Source organism: Panthera pardus, unplaced genomic scaffold (assembly GCF_024362965.1).
Source record: "Panthera pardus isolate Hobbes unplaced genomic scaffold, ASM2436296v1 HiC_scaffold_20, whole genome shotgun sequence".
In the NCBI taxonomy this organism is placed as follows: Eukaryota; Metazoa; Chordata; class Mammalia; order Carnivora; family Felidae; genus Panthera; species Panthera pardus.
The window spans coordinates 6,715,807-6,733,222 of record NW_026526766.1 but is presented as its reverse complement, the minus strand read 5'-3'; the positions used below and the strand labels follow the sequence as shown (position 1 = coordinate 6,733,222).

Genomic DNA, 17,416 nt, shown 5'->3' with positions numbered 1-17,416 from the left:
TTTGTTCTGATTGCCCTCAATCTGTTGACCAGTTTGGTGGAGGACTGATGCCTTAACAATGTTGAGTTTTCCAATCCATGAACATGGTTTTGATATCGTGATATGATTTTGGTTTTCACTCCGGTTCCTGTCACAAGAACTTATGCAAAAGTATCTTTTTGTATGCTAATGAAATGATATGTGGCTGGGGGCCACCAGAACACTTCAGAATGGGGATAAGCTGCCAGAAAGACCATGTCATGATTAGAGGGTTGCAAATTTCCTTCTCCACCTACCCACACCATGTCTCCCGGACATCTGCCCGCCGTGTCTAACGGACATCCCAGGAGGGGAGAGGGGCTGGAGACTGAGTTAATCACCAATGGCCTATGATTTAATCAGTCATGCCTATGTATTGAAATCTCCATATAAACCTCTAAACTATGGGGTTTGGAGAGCTTTCATAGTGAACACATCTATGTACCCGGAGTGTGCCTTATTCCCAACTCCCTGGGACAGAGGTTCCTTTACTCAGGACCCTTCTGGACTGTGACCTATGTACTTCTTCATCTGATTGGCCATTTGTATCCTTTATAATAAACCAGTGATAATAAGAAAAGTGACTTCCTGAGTTCTGCGAGCCATTCTAGCAAATTATCAAACCTGTGGGAACTACCAATTTGTGGCAAATCAGTCATAGGTATGGGAGCCCAGGGACTTTGGTTAGTGTCTGAGATGGGAGCAGACTGAGCCATTAAGCTGTGGGGTCTAATGCTAACTCTGGAAATTTAGTGTCAGAATTGTATTGAATCACTGGACACCCAGTTGTTATGTAAAGAGTTGCAGAATTTGTTGCTGGTATGGAAAAAACCCACACAATGGTATATTTCTCCATGCATTTGCTCTTTTAAAATTTCTAAGTTGGTTCTAAGCATAGAAATCATGCACATTTTCCATTAAATTTATCTCCCATTATTTGTATTGAATTCTGCAACTTTTCTCCCCTCACCATCCCCTGAAATTCCCATTCCCCTTAGTCTGTTCACTTTTTTTTTTTACAGTGCTTATACCTTCTAATATACTATGTATATTATAGTTAATCATTTGTGTTTAATTACAGTATATTTATTATTATTGTGTTTAATGCTTCTAGTCTCTCTCCACAAGAATGTAAGGTCCCTGAGAGCAGGGGTATTTGTTTTGTTCATAGACGTACTCCACGCTCTTTATTAGGCACTCACTGAATATTGATGCAATGAATTCATAAATGTAGTACAGTAAAGGAAGCAGAAAGGAAGTTGGAGTGGGGGTTTAATGAGCCAATCTGCAGTAAATGCCACAATGAAGCCCAACATGTTTCTTATTTCTCATGTCGGTTATTAACCCTGGGAAAGTTAGATGCCTTTGTTTGCTCCTCTCTTGTTCACTACTCAGTGTATTTTATTTTATTTTTAAATGTTTATTTTTGAGAGAGATGGAGAGATAGCATGAGTGGGGGAGGAGCGGAGAGAGAGGGAGACAGAGGATCCTACGCAAGCTTTGCACTGACAGCAGGGAGCTTGACGTGGGGCTTGAACTGACAAACTGCGAGATTATGACCTGAGCCGAAGTCGAATGCTCACCCAGCCAAGCCACCCAGGCTCCTCTCTTGTTCACCCTCAATGTATTTTAATCAGACTTCTTACCATGCCATTGCAACAGTTCTCACCAACGTCACCCGTGATTTGTCTTCCACTAAACCCATCGGATGGCTTTTAGTCCCTGTCAAGTTTAACTTCATAGCAGTGGTTGATGTTGACTGTGCCCTCCTGGAAATTGTTTCTTCCCTTGGCACCTGGGATACTCTCCTGATTACTTTCCTTCTCTCTTGGCAAAAATTTTCTAGTCTCTTTTGCTGTCTTTTTCCACTTCCTGAACTTCAAATGTTGCAGTTCCTTTGACCTTTGTTAATATACTCTGTTTGGCCTGAATTGTGTCCCCTCCCAAATTCCTATGTTGAAATTCTAACCCCCAGTGCATGATCATGTGACTGTATTTGGAGATAAGGTCTTTAAAAAGGTAATTAAGTTAAAATGAAGCCATTAAGGTGGGCCCTAATCTGACTAGTGTCCTTATAAGAAGAGGAAATTTTGACACAGATGGCCACCTATAAGACAAGGAGACAGATGTCAGAAGAAACCAACGTGATCAACACCTTGGTCTAGGGCTTCTAGCCACCAGAATTGTGAGAAAATAAGTTTCCGTGGTTTAAGCTACCCAGTTTGTGTTATGGTAGCCTTTGGCTTCATCTACCATCTATATGTTTATTCCTCTCAGTGTTTCATCTCCAGTCCAAATCTTGCTCCTGAGCTCCAAATCCATGTATTCAACTAAATACCTTCTTGACATCCTCACTTGAGATAGACTCCAAGAAGACTAGCTGAGGCTAGAAGTATTGAAGAGAGATTTCAGCTATTGTCCATTGAAGGAAAGGCACTCTTTAGACATGGAGCTCAGCTAATTGCCTGATAAAACAAAAAAGATCAACACTCTTCAGAGGAATATAACAGAATCTAGAGCCTCTGCAAGGTTCAGAGTGTCCACATAAAATCCAAAATTTCTAGACTTACAAAGAAATAGGAAAATGTGATTCTATACTAAGAAAAAAAGAGAAACAATGGACATCAACCTTAAAATGACTCAGATGTTGGATTTAGCAGATAAATATTTTTAAATAGGTATTATAACTATTATAGTAACTCATGGAGACAAATGAAAATGTTCTCATTATAGAACACAGAAAATCTCAGTAGAAATAAGAAGTTGTGAAGTAAAACAAAATAGAACTTCTAGAACTAAAACATACAGTATCTTAAATTAAAATGTATTGGAGATTTTAACAGCAGAATAGAAATGGCTGAAGACTCTGTTAATTTGAAGATACAGCAATCAAAACTATCCAATTTGAAGAAAAGAAAGGAAAAATATTTTTAAAGTGAGTTAGTCACAGGTACCTGTGGAACAATATCAAAAGGTCTAACATATGTAATTGGAGCCCCAGGAGGAGAATAAAGAGAAAATGGGGCCTAAAATTTATGTAAAGAAATAAATAGCAAAAATGTCCCTAAATTTGCTAAAGGATGTATTTAGAGATTCAAGAAGAACCCCAGTCAGGATAAATACAAATAAAATCATGTCTAGCCATATCATAGTCAAACTTTAAAAACCAAAGATAAAGAGAAAATATTGAAAGCCTTCAGAAGAAAATGATACATTACATATAGAGGAACAAAGATTCCAATAACCGTGGACACATCATCAGAAATCACGGAGACCAATGATGTTCTTGAAGTGTTGAAAGAAAAAAAAATTGTCAACACAGATGAATACAAATGACAGCTATAACATCAAAGACAAAGGAGGTGAGTGGACATTAAGAGGTATAAGATTCACACATTTTACATAAAATAATACTATATTAAATCTAAATAGAGTTAAGAGATGTTTAAGATGTCTCTTTAATTTCTAGGGCAATCACTAAGGAAATGATACAAAGAGGTATATGAAAGAAGCCAATAGATGAATTATAATGGAATTCTAAAAACCATCCAATTAACATAAAGAGGGCAAGAATAGAGGACAAGAGTTACGTTAGACAGAGAGGGCAAACAAAATTAATAGCAATATTCGTACAATTGGAATATTACTCAGCAATAAAAAGGAATGAGCTACTGATCCATGTACCAACATGGATGAATCACAAGAACATTATACTGAGTGAAGGAAGCCAAACACAAGAGATTAAATACTGTGCTTTGAATTTTAATGAAATTTTAGAACAGGTGAAAAATTAATCCGTAGTGAAAACTAATCAGAACGGTGGTTGCCTCTGGAGTATTGGGGGGTGAAACTGTTGGGAAGTTGCATAAAATAACTTTCCATAGTGGTGGTAGTGTTCTGTATCATGATAAGGGTTTAGGTTACACAGGTGTGTATTTACCAAACTCATCAAATTGTACACTTAGATATGGGCATTTCACTCCGTGTAAATTTGCCTCAAAAAGAGCCATAGGATGTGAGAGCTCTCTGGCTGCAACATCTGTCACCCCATTGATTGCCAGGGTTGATTCAGCTGATGTGGCTGGCTAGGTGGGTGTCCTCCTCCTCCCTCACCACTCCATGTGCATCCCTCTCAAAGCTGTACACTGGGTCGAAGAGGACGACCTTCCCCAATAGAGGAGCACCATTCTTGGGTCAAGGGTATGCGGGTAGCTGCGATCCCCTGCTAGAACCTCCCAGTAAGCTCTCCAGGTCCGTTTGTAGGAGAATGTAGGGTAGTCAAGTTTCTGAGACTCCAGACACATCCAAATGAGGCGCTGCACATGGAAGTCTGTCTTTAAAAAAAAGAAATCAAGAGCCATAAACAAATATTTTATTGATAGTATGCATGCTGAAGGGATTAAAGGTTAAAAGTGCTAATTTCTGCAATTTACTTTGCAATGTATCAAAAGATGAGATGGATTGGGGCGCCTGGGTGGCTCAGTCGGTTAAGCGTCTGACTTCAGCTCAGGTCACGATCTCGCAGTCCGTGAGTTCGAGCCCCGCATCGGGCTCTGGGCTGATGGCTCAGAGCCTGGAGCCTGCTTCCGATTCTGTGTCTCCCGCTCTCTCTGACCCTCCCCCGTTCATGCTCTGTCTCTCTCTGTCTCAAAAATAAATAAACGTTAAAAAAAAATTAAAAAAAAAAAGAGATGGATTGATATGTGATGCTGTAAAGAAAACATAACAAAACATTGACTAGAGGAGCTTGGTGGTGGATATATGAGTGTAACGTGTGCACTTCTTTCAACTTTTCTGTATATTTGAACATTTCCTTAACAAAGTATTGAACAAAACAGACTCCACACTGAACTCATTATCACTTATTCCCTTCAAGCCTAGTGGTTCCACCCAATGGCACTGTCTTTGAGTTGTAGAAGTCGTAAACCTGGGGTTCATTCTCTACTCCTCTCTTTTCCTTATCCTTCATATCTAAATTATCAGAAAATATCATAGGTTACATTTCCTATACATTTCTCCTGTCAGTATGCTTCTTTTTCCGTCATAGCTGCTGATCTGTTCCCAGCCATCATCGTCTGTCACCTTGACTACTGTTTGTGCTTCCTAACGTGGCTTCTAGCATCTGCCACTGCCCCTTTTCAATCCACTGTCCACCTCTTGTCATACTTGTTTTGCTTTGTTTCAAACAGGCTTCATGCCCAATGTGGAGCCCAATGCAGGGCTTGAACTCACGACGCTGAGATCAAGACCTGAGCTGAGATCAAGAGTCGGAGGCTTAACCCACTGAGCCACCCAGGGGCCCCATAGTGCAAGTACATTACATCACTCCTGCTTAAAATTCTTTTAGGTTATCCCATAACTGTAAGGCTAAGGCTCGAAAGTCTTCATGTGGCTTGGGAGACCTCTTTCTGTTTCTCAACTTCATGTCATCCTGTTCTCCACTTGGTTATCTCAGCCCCAGCTCTACTGGACTCGTTTTGCTCCCAGTATGTGTGACATATGCTCTCTCCTCTGCCTGGAATATCCTTCCCCCTCAATCTTCTTTCTCCTGGCAAATGTCTCCTCATTCTTCATGTGTCTATTTAAATGGATCTCCCTAGGGAGGCCTCTTGCTCCCAGAACAGGCTAGATCTCCTTCCCACAGTAGAAATTAGTCTTTATAGCCCTTATTATGTCACCATTACATCATTCCATTCCCAGAAGTTAGCACAGTAGGCTGGCAGATAATAAACATGTGTTCAAGAGTTATCTGTGGTACGGATGGTTGAATGGGAGAGAACATGTTGTTATACACTCTCAATTTGACTTAGAGGACTAGATTAGGAAAAAGAGCATGCTTGCTTGCTTGCTTGCTTTTTAATATTTATTTATTTTGGGGAGAGCACAAGTGGGGGAGGGGCAGAGAGAGGGGGACAGAGGATCCTAAGTGGGCTCTGTGCTGACAGGCTTACAGCAGCAAAACTGATGTGGGGCTCGAACTCACAAATCACAAGATCATGATCCGAGCTCAACTGAGCCACCCAGGTGCCCCTAAAAAGAACATCTTTTCGTACACTTGAGGGAGTATGTATCAACACATTTTGGATTGCAAATATCAGACACCAGGATCAAACTGGTAAGCAATGAAGCTTCTATGGGTAGATGTCTAGAGGAGTGTAGGCTTCAGGTGGAGTGTGATCAGGGTTTTCAATCCATTTCTTTTCAACCATCTGGCTCTTTTTTTCTCATGTGTTTGGTTTGTCCTCAGGCTTGTTTCCCTCATGGTTTGAAGACCGATGCCAGCAGCACCTGCAGCTTCTTTTCACATTTAGCAGGAAAGAGACACTGGCCTCTCACTGGCCTCTATCAACGCCAAGAAAGAAATTTCCCAGAAGTCTTCATCCACCATCTCCTTGTGTCTGAAATGCAATCATGTACTCATTCCTGAGCCAATCACTGGTTGGCTTGTACTTATCAGTTCTCCTCTGGGATCAGATTCCTTCAATTACAAGTGCTGCGTGACAAAGGGGTAGAGACCTGAACAAAATTGAGGTTCTGTTAAGAAGAATGAAGGGGAGAATGGATTCTGGCAAGACAACCAAAATATCTACCTCTGTGTGTTATGTTCTAAGAAATTGGCTGCTCTTTAAAAAAAATTTTTTTTAATGGTCATTTATTTTTGAGAGACGGAGACAGGGCGTAAGCAGGGGAGGGGCAGAGAGAGAAGGGAAGCACAGAATCCAAAGCAGGCTCCAGGCTCTGAGCTGTCAGCACAGAGCCCGACATGGGGCTCAAACTCACGAACCGTGAAGATCATGACCTGAGCTGAGGTCAGATGCTTAACCAACTGAGCTACCCAGGCACCCCTCTCTCTCTTTTTTTTTAATAAATACTTTACATTTTGGGATTGAGATTATGTTTTTTTGAGCCTGTACTGAAACAGATAACTTGTGGCCCATTCATCATGAATGCACAAAATACTATGTTATTTTTAGATTAGCTTCATTCCTGCTTCCTGTTTATGCTTTTACTCTGATTTTCCTTTTGCCTCATCTTTCTTGTCCATTTCTAATTTATTTGTTTGGGATTATCAATTTTTTACAGCTCCGTCCTGTCAGCCATAGACGAGAATTAGTTCGTGTCACCAGCATGTCATAATTTTCTCATTTTATTTCCATTCTCTGTTGGAATATTCTTCTGCTAATATTTTGAGAAGATCCATAAATATGGCTTTTTTGATGATGGAAACTAAGATGAACTAAGAAAATCTAATAATTTCGTAGCCTTTGTAAAGAGCACTCTATATAGAAATTATCTTTAAAAAGATAAAATTGATCTGATCTCATTATGAAAGAATTGCCTTGTCCTTACTTTTGCTGTGAATTGTGTATTACATGGTTTTGTTTAAAATATTATGCCCTATAACCATTTCGCAAAAAGTAAAGTTAGATTCCTTCCTTATCCCATATGCCCAAATAAATTCAGAGATTTAAATGTAAAACATGACTATTACATGGAACCTTGAGGCCGTTAGGCTAAATGAAATAAGCCCGTCACAGAAGGGCAAATACTTCATGATTCCATGTATATGAGGTATCTAAAATAGTCACGCTCATAGAATCAAAGAGTGAAATGGCAGTTGCCAGGGGCAAGAGGGAGCGGAGCATGGGGGTTGCTAATTTGTGGGCATAAAGTTTCAGTTAAGCAAAATGAATAAATCCTAGAGATCTACTGCACAACGTTGTACCGATAGTTACGAATACTACATTTACACTTAAAAATTTGTTAATAGGGTAGATCTCATGTTATATGTTCTTAGCACAATAAAATAAAAATTTAAAAATTCTTAAACGTAAAACATGAGATCATCAAAGGAAATACGAGTGTATATATAATCTTAGGGAAGGAAAGAACTTTCTCGGCATGATACCTAAGACAGAAACCATACAAGCAAACACTGATTTCAAAAATAGATAACCTCTATTAAGGGATTACTGTGTGCTGAGGACTTGTGTTATCTCATTTAACCTGCACCTCAATCCTGTGAAGTAGGTATGATTACTATCACCCTTTTATGAATGAGAAAAACCGGGCACAGGGAAGTGAGTTACCTTACTTAAGGTCACACAGCCAGGAAGTGACTGAGCCAAGATCTGAGGCCCAAATGTGGGACTCCAAAGCCTGAAAACCTAATGGGATATGTTCCAAAATAGTATTTACTGTATATACCGGCCATTTCTTCAACACAGGGTGCTGTGAAAGCCAGACGAGTTCTTGCGCGTGTGAGTGCTCGGTCAAGTGGAAAGAACTACTTAGGGCCTCACGTCACTGCTTGCCAAGGTGGGACAAGGAAGAGTAGCCAGCGTCCAGTCCATGCCTCCCCCGCAGCCTCCTCTCTCCTTTCTCACTCTGTCTTCTTTCGTTTATTTTTAATTTTTTTCATGTTTATTTATTTTCAGAGAGAGAGAGAGAGGGAGAGAGAATCCCAAACAGGCCTGACACCGACAGCAAAGAGCCTGCTGCACAGCTTGATCTCACAAACCACAAGATCATGACCTGAGCCAAGATGAAGAGTCAGACGCTTAACCAACTGAGCCACCCGGCGCCCTTGTCTTCTTTCGTTTAAACTGTGCTGCTCAGTTGCATGGAACCCCCTCAGCTAATCCTATAGCACAAGGTACCTTCCCAGTCTTGCCAAAGAAGTCAGCAAAGAGCCTACTTCTTATTCTCTAGGGACAAAGTGTCATAGATTCTACACGCGAAAGATGAAAGAGAATGAACAAAAGTAGGTCTTCATCACTTGACCACCCACCATTTTTCTTTCTCTCCCACTCTTTACCCAGCAGGTAGATAAACATGGTTAATTTTTGCAGCTTGGATAGAGTTGGGATAGAGTTGGGTTAGACCTGGATTAAGCCTTTAGGAAATTGCTAATGGAAGCCAACTTTTAGCTTAGTTTTACAGGAAGGAAATATTTGTAAATGCAGTGTTGCCATTGCCAAAGAATTTGTGGAACATAGTATTTGGTGACGTAATTCTGGAAGCCATTTACTCCTTCATCTTCCATTCACAGTCATTCTCCAAAACGTTTGTTCTGACTTACCACAACTAAAAATGTGAAGGGAAAAGAGACCTGCCCATTTCTAAAGGCATGGGTAGACGTGAACTGCTGTGGCCGACAAGACTTGGTATATTGACGAAATGGATCTCTGACAAGATGGGAGGTTGGGAATTTCCAAGTCTGCTACATTACAGTGGATGAATGAATAGTCAGGAATTCTGAGTGGCTCCCCCATGGGGTGAAAACTGTCAGTATTCCTGACCACAAAAAAGACAAATTTCAAAATTTCCAGTTACTTGTTATTTTAGATTGTTTTCCATCTCTGGGAAATGCACTCTTACCAGCACTAGAGGCAGCTTCTAAGGGAAAAAGGAGAAAAAAAGAAGATGTTACTTTGGAAGACATGATTGCTTCATCCTTCAAATAACCACATGGGAAACATACAGCAATTTCCTTGTTAGGAGATTCTGCTCAAAGCCCGGGCACGTAGATGGGAACTCCCTGAGAGAGAGACTGCTGCACCCATCACCTGACAGTACATTGCTCCCGTAACTCCGAGGAAAAGTTGCTGAACTCAGAAGTCAGCACATCCCATGGGCCTTTCTGACGGGGCTTTAAACCCTGAGGCAAAGCAGGTAGTAGGGGGGTCACAACTATTTATTTTCTCATTCTTTACATATTCCTCCGCAGGTAATCTCACAGCGTGATGGGATTATTTTATTACTATGTTGAACATCTCTTGGAAAAAAAATAGGACATTATCAGAGTTGGCATTAAGAATCAAATTTAGTAAATTAAGAAAAAGTGTGCAATTTCCACCTTCGGCATAACGTACTACTCATTTGGAAAATCTGTAATTTGAATAATTTCCTGAAAAGGCTACTAATTGAAGACTAGATACACTTTGCTTCTGGAACCGAGAAAATTGAGAGAAGGTATGCCAGTGTGCACAACCTAGGAATCACATGCCATCCCTGAATGATCGCATGTTTCAAATAGCTTATCGTGACCAAAGCGTCACTGTAAGTTGTTAAATTCCACTAGCCACTTCCAAAGGTGGTTACTTTCTCTGAGCAAGTCTAATTCCCAGGCTTTGGAAGGGGGAAGCTGTTAGGCTTATCTATTTCATTAAAATATAACACTTATTCTGCTTCCTAATTGAAAAGTAATACATGTTCATCCAAGAGCATTAGAGAGAAATGTTAAAAACCATAGGTGGGGGGAAATAAAGATCACCTATAGTCCTTAGAGATAAATCCTATTAATATTTTGCTGTTAACATTTGTCTTCCAGTCATTTTTTCCTATTTATAAAAAATTACAGCAGAAATATATGCTCATCATTAAACAATGGACACAAGATAGACGAAATGTGGAACTCACACAATTATGGGCTACATGTGTCTCCCTCAAAATCGTGATGTTGAAGTCCTCATCCTCAGTACCTCTGAATGTGACTGTGTGGACATAGGGTCTTTAAAAAAGGGATTGAGTTGGGGCGCCTGGGTGGCTCAGTCGGGCGTCCGACTTCGGCTCAGGTCATGATCTCACGGTCCGTGAGTTCGAACCCCGCGTCGGGCTCTGTGCTGACCGCTCAGAGCCTGGAGCCTGTTTCAGATTCTGTGTCTCCCTCTCTCTCTGACCCTCCCCTGTTCATGCTCTGTCTCTCTCTGTCTCAAAAATAAATAAACGTTAAAAAAAATTTAAAAAAAAAAAAGGGATTAAGTTAAAATGAGGCTGTTAGGATGGGCCCTAATCCAGTCCAACTGGTATCTCTAGAAGAAGAGGAGATTTGGACACACAGAGAGACACCAGGGGGACATACACAGAGAAAAAGCCTCATGAGGACACGGCAAGAAGGTAGCTGTCAGCAAGCCAGGAAAGAGACCTCAGAAGAAACCTGTGGACACCTTGATCTTGGACTTCTCGCCTCCAAAACTGAGAAAAGGCATTACGGTTGGTCAAGCTACCAGCCTGTGGTGTTTTTTTAGGGCAGCCCTAGCAAACTCATACACACCCTTTACCCCTTACCCCACTGTTCTCTCCAAAGGTTACCATAACCAGCACTGTTCTTCCAGACTTATAGCCTGTGCTTTTGCCCATACAGAGTCATATACAGGGAGTTTGTCTATACAGATGGGATCATACTATAAATATTGATCTGTGACTTGCTTTTTTCATTTATAATACATCATAGGCAGCTTTTCATATTAGTACATACAGAGAACTACCGTCTGCATTCTCACTAAAGCCTGTGCAGTTTTCCACTGTATATCATGATTTATTTTCACCATTCCATTATTGATAGCATTTAGATTCTTTTATTATTATTATTATCATTAACAGCAGTACTGCAGTAAACATCATTGTACATTTGAGGTTGGGCTTCTATGCTCGTACATCTGTAAGAAGAATCCAAGAATTAGAATTATTGGGTCAAAGGGCACATGCATTTAAAACGTGAAAGCTATCTGTCCAATTGTCTTCCATAGAGGCTTAAGTAATCTCCAGTCTTTTTTTCTTAATGTTTATTTGTTTTTAAGAAGTGCAAGGTGGGGAGGAGACAGAGGATCTGAAGTGGGCTTTGCGCTGACAGCAGGGAGCCCAGTGTGGGGCTGGAACTCTCACAAACCACAAGACCATGACCTGAGCTGAAGTCAGACACTCAACCGACTGAGCCACCCAGGTGCCCCACTGATCTCCAGTCTTACTGGTATCTGGTGAGACTCTGCTTCCCCATACAGGCATTTTTTTTTTCTCTTCTTATCTACAGGTATGATTATATGGATATACACAGATAATGGACTTTTAGAAAAATTGGGGATTGCACTGTAAGTATTGTTTTGAAATCACCCTTTAGTATTTTAGACATAAGTATGTTTGGTCCTCACTCACGGATTTTTCTGTATAGAATCATTCTTTTGGGGAGCTCTCGCCTGCGTCATCCACTGCTGTTGCCAAGTCTGGGTTGGAACTTGTGGATTTTGGTTGGACCCACCTAAACCCAGCTGTGAAGGGTCCAGCTCCTGGACGGAGGCAGAAATGAGAAGGCCTTTTCCCTGGAAATCAGCGAACGGATGCTTTGCAATAGTTTGCTAGAGTATTCCTCCAAAAGTTAACTTCCATTTTTCTCTTGGAACCTAGTTACGTGGTCAAGGTGGCATTCCAACCCAGTAGGCTCACTAAATGCTTGGTAAATTGCATTGGAGTATGTATTAGTCTGCTTGGGCCACCATAACAAAATACCACAAACTGTGGCTCAAACCACAGCAGAAATTTATTTTCTCCCAGTCCTGGAGGAGGATGTCTGGGATCAGGGTGCCCACGTGGTCGTTCTCTGGTGAGAATTCTCACCTCAGGTTGCTGTTGGCTGCCTTCTCGCTGTGTCCTCACATGACATTTTCTTTGTGTGCCTGTGTGTGTGTGTGGTGGGGTGGGCAGTGAAGAGGAAGCTCTTTTTTAGGACCCTAACCTTATCAGGTCAGGGCCCTACTCTTATGACCTCATAGAACCTTACATTTACTTCCTTAGAGGGCTCTTGTCCAAATGCAGTCACACTGAGGGTTAAGGCTTCAGTATATGAATTTTAGGGGGACACAGACATTCAATCCATAGTAGAATGTGTCTGTGGTTGAGCCAAGATTAGCCCTAAGGATTTTTTTCTAGACGGAATTCAATTCTGTTGGTTGGGGGTGGCGGGGAAACTCTATGAAGGGAAAACAGATGACCACTCTGGTTGGGGTCATATCTCCTTTTACTGTCTCATTTAAGAGGAATACTCTTCTATAAAACTGTAAGAAAAGCTGATCAGAAAATAAAGTGAAGTGAGAGCTTTGTGGTTCCTCATGTATTGATTAATACTTGGGGAAAATGTAATTCAATCAATTTAAGTCAAATTTAAATCAATATTTGCTGATCTCTTACCATGTGTAAGGTACTGTCCAGTACATTGGGGGCAGTAGAAAGAGGTCAACATCGTGGCTGCCTTCAAATGCTCATGCATTCAGTGGTTACCACACCTGGTAAATCAACTGGGAAATAGTTTAAAATATTCCAATTTGATACAATCATATTGAAACCCTGTTTGGCAGTGTCTACTAAAGCTAAATATAGGACTCGTCTCTGACCCGTGAGCACCTTCTTTCCTATATATGCATCCAACAGAAATGCATATACATGTGCGCCAAAAGACATGTATAAGAATGTTCACTGCAGCACTGTTTGCAACAGCCCCTAATTGGAAACAACCTCAATGTCTATCCACAGAACAGCAGTGAGAATGAGCAAGCCACAAATATAGTGACAGCATAGACTTAACAAACGTGATATTGAGCATAGAAAGTCAGACACAGAAAAGTAAGTATTGTATAGTTCCATTTGTATCAAGTTCAAAAAAAGTCAAAACCAACCTGTGCTGTTCGAAGTCAAGATGCAGGCTAACCTTGGCGGTGGGGAGGGCAGAGAAGAGGCAGAGTCTCGAAAAAGAACATGAAAGGGATTCTGATATGCTGCCAGGATGTTCTATTTCTTGATCTGATCAATTAGCTGGGTATGTTCACTATGTAAAAACTCTTCAATCAAACAGGTATGATTTTTACCTTTTTCCTTATGTATGCTGTTTGTCCTTAAAAAATACAAATACAGATTTCTAAGCCCTATCTCAGGCTTACCAAATTAGAATATGTACTTAATGTAACTGTCTACATAAGGCGGTTAGGAATCTGTGTTTGAAAAGCTCCCTGGGGATTCTGGATTTGGATTTGAGTTTTGGGGAACTGCTGCTTTTATGAAGACAGCATGTTAGTTCTCATTCCCAAGACCTTGTATCTCCTTGGTGCTGGGGAGGGATCTTTGTCTTTGTGGAGACCGTTAGTGCACTAGGGCTTTGTTTTGGAGACCCTAGAGAACTCCAGGGGCATTCCACTACACTGACGGCCAAGGTCTGATCTGGTACAGATAATGGACATTCTTAGCTATATCAAGAGATGGATGGATCAAGGGGTAGGTGTGGCAACGTTTACTTAGGACTCTAGATTGTCACGTTTTTAAACTAAATTGTCATATTGGGTCGAACAAGAGGAGTGCAGCTGAGAAGCAAATGAAATCTGGGGAATATACCAAGTGTTCCATGAGGGGTTTGCCTAAATATTGACAAATCATGACATGCAGAGCCAGTATCAGGAGATTAATTGTGTTGTTACCCTGGCTTCGTATCCCTCATGGAATCATACCATATTGAGCGAAGAAAGGAACAGATGTCCCTTTTGTGAACACGTTAAAGCGGTGAAATTCTGATAATAATCATGAGTTAAAGAGGGAGAACATTATTTCACGATCAGACTATGTTTAACTTCTTACTTATTGGGGAAAGACCTTCAGGTATCAAGAAAACACTGAACATCATTAGATTCCATTTGACTCTTTCCCTCCTTTTTTCTGCTGAATTTTGTCAATGAGCTGTCCACTAATCAACTATAGAGAATTACAGTCTGCAAATTTGAGTGTGACTTAAGTATTATAACTCTTTTTTCTTAATCTGAATTCATTCATCTTTACTCATTTACAGATTTATATGTATTTTTTGTTCAACAAATCTCAAATGCCTACCAATATTGCTGATACTAAAGTTACAGCAGTTAAGAAGGTAGGTCATGGGGGAGTCTGGGTGGCTCAGTAGGTTAAGCATCCGGCTTCAGCCCAGGTCATGATCTCATCTCATGGTTTGTGGGTTTGAGCCCCAAAGGCCTGGAGCCTGCTTCAGATTCTCTGTCTCCTTCTCTCTCTGCCCCTCTGCCACTCATGCTCTGTTTCTCTCTTTCTCAAAAATAAACATTAAGAAAAATTAAAAAAAAAAGATCATAGATCCGGCTCTTATAGGGTTTACATTTTGGTGGACATCTTATTTCTCGAGGATTTTTTTTTTCTATTAAAAGTTCAGTAGGAGGAAATTTAGCATTGACTCACCCAATTCTATGTGTAATTCTGGCTGTCCATTTAGAAGAATTTGTGCCATGACCTGAATTACTATTAAGTATCATAACTCTTAAATAGAATCTTCCAGTTTGAGGTAGAGAACCATAGTCAAGTGCTATTGAAACTTTTTTTACTATGATTCTCCATAAGGAATAGTATTTACATTGTGACCTAACACACACACACACACACACACACACACACACACACACACCACCCAAAACAGAACACTGATCAAAAGTACTTCTCACTGGGGCACCTGGGTGGCTCAGTTGGGTAAGTGCTGACTCTTGATTTCAGCTCAGGTCATGATCTCATGGCTTGTGGGTTCAAGCCCTGTGTCAGGCTCTGGGCTGACAGCACAAAGCCTGCTTGGGACTCTCTCACTCCCTCTCTCTCTGCCCGCCCCTGCTCTCATGCTCTCTCTCTGTCTCTCTCTGAAAATAAATAAGTAAACGTTTAAAAAAGTACTTTTTACTACATGTGAGTAGCTTTATTTTTATTCCTTATTATTCTGATACTATAAATAGTATAGCATTGATACTATAAATATATTTATATTCTACTATTCTATTTAATTCCTTAAAGTTTTTTTTTGTTTTATTTATTTATTTTGAGGGAGACAGGATGCAAATAGGGGAGGGGCAGAGAGAGAGAGAATCTCAAGCAGGCTCCACACTGTGGAGCACAGAGCCCGATGTAGGGCTCAAATTCACAAAACTGTGAGATCATGACCTGAGCCAAAATCAAGAGTCGGATGTTCAACCGACTGAGCCACCCAGGTGTCCCAAATTCCTTAAAGTTTAAAGATTATGGTTGATTTTATAACCCACTAGTGGCTCGTGAGATGTACTTTGAAAAACACTGCCTTCAACTGTATCTAGTACAACTCCAGAGGCACAGAGGCACAGAGAAGCTAGTCAGCTGCTTACCCAAAGGCACACAGAAAAGAATAAAAAAGAGAGGCTCCTATTTCCCCACACTTACTGCTTTTCCTCAGAATGCAGCTCACTTATTTCTGAACCTGATTAATTTAGACAATCGCTTGGACTCACCACATTCAGGTATTGTCATCCCCTATAGACTGAATTCATGTTCTTATAATTTGGTAAACAGTCTGTAACTTGCCATTTATTGGGCCACAGTTTTAATGAAACGAATGTAAATGTAGTATCTTTCAGGTCCTAGTCAGGGGAGAGTGTATATGGCGGGACAGTCTAGGGGTCAAGATTTGGAGTCACACAGACATGGTTATAAATCCCAGTTCCAGCCCTCTCTAGTTGTGTGATTCGTGGGCAAGAAGCCTCTCTATGACTCAACTTCAACTATAAAATGGGGGAACAACAACAACAACCTTACAGAGTTGCATTGACTGGACAAGGTCATTCACATGAAGTGTGTCTGTTAGTTACACAATATCTTAAGCATGGTAAGTACTCAATATATGTTGACATTATGATGGTGGCCATTAGGGAAGTCTAGTCCAAGGGAAAATGAGGCAGTCCTGCGGCCAGAACCCTGAAGACCCAGGAGAGACCAATGGAAACTACCTACAATTACATGTGAAAAGAGGGGATTCTACTTGGCCTCCATTGATTTCCAGGTCCATGGGGCATGCATACGATACTAACAAACCCTTATATGAAAATTACTTATGCAGATTTACAAGAGAAATGAGAATAGCATTCAATTAACAAATGATAGATTCAGTTATGAAAATAAAAATGATAAAAATTGATAAAATGATAAAAGTGATAAAAATTCAGTATCGGTGCTCAACCCAGAACAGACTGGATATGGAGAGAGGTTTGGCTTTCTTAAACTGGCAGATTGTAGTAGATGGCTCTTCCATTGCAGTCACTTTTCTGGGGAAATGACACCAGGACATCAGCTGGCTGGAAGGCTCGGTCCTTTTGCCGAGGACTCAACCCCTTCCCTTCTTCCTCTCACCTTATTATACTTCAATTTAAGCACAAAACTGCAGAAGTGGCTACCCGTAGTAGTTCTGTGTCCCGCTGCCTGTATAACCTGATAATAAACCTTCCGTAAGAATTCCAAACCAAGAATAGAATAGGTATTTCATAGACTGCCTGTATCTTTATCATTTAAAGGAGAACCCAAGTCTTAGAAAAGAAATTCCTGTAAGGGTGTGGGGGCTCTGAGCTTTCGTGCTCTGAGTCACTGTGGTAAGAAGCCTGAGTGCATCTGTAGAAAATGCTCAGCTTTGGTCATTGATGGACAAAGGCAGAAAGAGCCTGGGTAGGAATTAAAGTGAGTCCAGTGTGTGTGAGCCTCCTTTCCGGAAGTCAGTGATGGTGAGGTCAGCAGTGTGGATAGAGTACCCGAATTCTTTTCGTGCCTCAAATTGCATTATCACACCTGGTAA

At 40.8% G+C, this 17,416-nt stretch overlaps 1 long non-coding RNA gene across 1 annotated transcript; it reads left to right on the top strand.

The window, feature by feature from the left end:
* The first annotated feature begins 8,459 nt into the window (after positions 1–8,459).
* Positions 8,460–13,715, top strand: LOC109275492 (uncharacterized). The gene is made up of 3 exons (XR_002084194.2): positions 8,460–8,674; positions 11,831–11,888; positions 13,324–13,715. It is a non-coding gene; the product is annotated as an uncharacterized LOC109275492 (long non-coding RNA).
* Positions 13,716–17,416: the final 3,701 nt, after the last annotated feature.